The sequence below is a fragment of the Amblyraja radiata genome, unplaced genomic scaffold (assembly GCF_010909765.2).
Source record: "Amblyraja radiata isolate CabotCenter1 unplaced genomic scaffold, sAmbRad1.1.pri S104, whole genome shotgun sequence".
NCBI classification, from domain to species: domain Eukaryota; kingdom Metazoa; phylum Chordata; class Chondrichthyes; order Rajiformes; family Rajidae; genus Amblyraja; species Amblyraja radiata.
The window spans coordinates 600,099-603,372 of NW_022630095.1; the positions used below are offsets into that span (position 1 = coordinate 600,099).

At 51.9% G+C, this 3,274-nt stretch overlaps 1 pseudogene; it reads right to left on the reverse strand.

The window, feature by feature from the left end:
* Positions 1 to 2,015: 2,015 nt before the first annotated feature.
* On the reverse strand, positions 2,016 to 3,084 carry LOC116969105 (annotated as a pseudogene).
* Between the last annotated feature and the right edge of the window lie 190 nt (positions 3,085 to 3,274).

The window sequence follows — 3,274 nt, forward strand, 5'->3', positions numbered from 1 at the left end:
CTGGTGTAATGCAAAATTCAAACAAATAAGAACCTAGGCAGAACTACTAAGGACTACCGTCCCGCCCCCCCCCCCCCCCACCCCGACCCCCCCCCCCCCCCCCCCCCCCCAAACTGATACCAAAACCTGTTTCTCCGCAGAATGTTTCAGCTTTAGCTACTTTAACTACATTATATCTTGGCCATTTCCGCACCATGCTCCCAGTATGTGAGCTCCAGGGTTAATCAAAATATAACATACTCATCTTCCTTATCATATACTTATTAAAACTCTCATCGTGTTCGTGTGTATATGTGTGTGTAAATGTATGTGTATATGTGCGTGTATATGTGGCAGTCTTTGCATCTTCGCATAAACACTACGCGGTAACGATGACATTTTTACATATTCAGATTGACATTTTTCCCATCGAGGTCGGGTTCACATTATATGAACATTTTATGCTTTATTTCTCGACCTATTATCGACTCATTACTGATTAAAAGTCCAAAAACTTCAAAAGTCTTTCAAATCAAAATACCAGCTTCAACAGATGACATCACAGGAGTTACAGTTTAAGAATAAGGAGTGAGCCATTTAGAACGGTGAAGAGGAAACACTTTTTCTCACAGAGTGGTGAGTCTGTGGATTGTTTTGCCTCAGTGGAGGCAGGTTGTCTGGTGGAGGCAGGTTGTCTGAATGCTTCCAAGAGAGAGCTAGATAGGACTCTTAAATTAGCGGAGTCAGGGGATATGGGGAGAAGGCAGGAACGGGGTACAGATTGTGGATGATCAGCCATGATCACATTGAGTGGCGATGCTGGCTCGAAAGGCCAAATGGCCTGCTACTGCACCTATTGGTGGAAGATCCGGCGGCCGAATTTAAGCCGCGCCGCGCCGCTCCGGGCGATGAAAGGCCCCGCGAACGGGCCTATTAAGCTCCGCTCTATGATCTTTGCTCTACCAGGACGTCTCCCACCTCCAATCACTGCGCTCTATTCTCAGTCTCAGCCCCCTACTTCCGCATTTGACCTACGCCTCCCTCCTCCAATCACCGTACTGTATCCTCAGTCCCACCCAATACTCCCACCTTTGCCCGACATCTCCCTCCACCAATCATCGCGCTGAATCATCATGTACCGCCCCCCCATTGCCTGCAGCCCGACGTCTCTCTCGTCCAATCGGCGCCCTCGATCATCAGTCCCGCCTCCACTGTCTCGCGAAAAGCGGAGATTTTTAATAGTTTTTTTCACCGAATTCCAAATCCGGATTACAAAACATGCGGGGGGGGGGGGGGGGGGGGGGGGTTTCCCCCACCTCTCCACAACATGGAGGGGACGTGTCCCCCCGCCCCCCGGGATTTCCGCCCATGCAGGGAGGTGCATACGCGAGAAGTTCACATGCGGAAACATGCCAGTAAATAGGAGAATTTAGGCCAGCCATGCTTTTAGACATACCACCGATTGAGCTCAAACAATGGGAACCACCGAATGCTGACGACCTCGTCCGGCCTCACATGACACTGATTAGCATCATAGATACCACCTTCGCCCCAGGGCAGCAGTAGAGCATGATGTGATCGCTGCCCTCTAACTGAGTTACATGTGGACATTCAGAATTGAGGGGGCAGTTAGCGGAAACGATTGAAATTTACCAACTCGACCCCGAAGACCCACGTGCATTGGTTAAAGCTAAAATCCCAAGGGATATGAGGTTCAATATGGCCCAGCGGGTACGGGCCAATCCATTGACGACTAGAGAGGATCCTGGCAATGAGGACAGATACCTTTATATTAAGGAGTTAGTGGGACAGCGCCAGGGCGGTGAAGCGTAGTGGGAGGGGGATGGACAGACAATTGCCCGGAGTTGGGAACTGCTCGTTCTCCTTGTCACCGCGTGAGTTTCCATCGTTTGCTCCTGGGGAAATTGTCGGTAATGTGAAAGAAATAGGCGTAAACGTGATTATCTCGTGATGATCTTCAATGATGGTCCATTGAACGTAGGTGGGCTAAAGGGCGCGGCCTCCATGGACACGGCTCAGTTCGCAGCAATGGTGCTGTGGATCCAGTAGACGTAATGACAGACGCGAGTGTAGAAGCCGGGATGCTCAAACGACCTCACACACGTGTCCCCCGATTCTATTCATGTAGCACTCCGTTACACACCACTGGTCCGCCAGGATCAGCCTGTCACAAGAGCAGACGTGAGAGGAGGTTAATTAGTCATAGAGGGATACAGCGTGGAAAAAGGCCCTTCGGCCCAACTTTCCCACACCGGGCTACATGCCCCATCTACACTAGTCCCACCTGGCCGCGTTTGGAGCGTAGCCCTCCAAACCGGCCCTGTCAAGGCACCTGTCTAAATATCTCTTAAACGTTGGGATGGTCGCTGCCTCAACGACCTCATCCAGAAGCTCGTTCCATACACCCACCGTGGAAAAGTTGCCCCTCAGGTTTATATTAAATCTTCCCCCCTGCACCTTGAACTAATGTCCTCTGGTCCTCGATTCCCCTACTCTGGGTATCTACCCGATTAATTCCTCAAATGATTTTATCACCTCTATAATGTCCCCCCTCATTCTCCTGCGCTCCACGGAATAGAGTCCCATCCAACTTAAGCTCTCCTTATAGCTTACACCCTCTGGTCCTGGCAACATATTTGGTGGGCCTAAGGATCTGTTTCCGCGCAGTCGGGTGAACGAGAGGGGAGAAAGGATTGGAAAGGGAGGGAGTTACAGAGACGGGGAGAGCAGGTGTAGGAGCCGGAGGGGAGGGGATTACGGATTCGATGGGGGTGGGGTCGTGGTGTGTAGGGGCCGGACGGGAGAGGGTTACATAGAGGGGGAGTGCTGGTGTCGGGGCAGGACGAGAGGGTGTAACGGAGACGGGAGGAGGGGATGTAGGGGCCGCAGAGGAGGCGGTTACAGTGACGGGGAGGGGAGGATGTTGCAGCGACGCGGAGAGAGGGGATCTGTACCTGGCAAGAGTCGCGACCGCCCCCCTTGTAGCCGACACACATCATGTTGTCAGTGATCATTCCAGGGTAGGAGCCAATGCAGTCAACTTCACTGATAACCGGGGCGTCCAAACACTGAAGCCTGTCGCCGCTAAACGCGTGTGGGATAAATGTGAGAGATGAAACCCTTTCCGGCCCCTACACCCGTGGGACAGGCCCTTTACACTAGCAAGTTTAGGCGGTTCTCACAATCCACGCCGAGCTGGAAGTGAATGGCTGGCAGTTTAAATGTTCAAGATTGCTAATGGTTTAAAGATTGATCTTTCACTATGTGTGTCGCT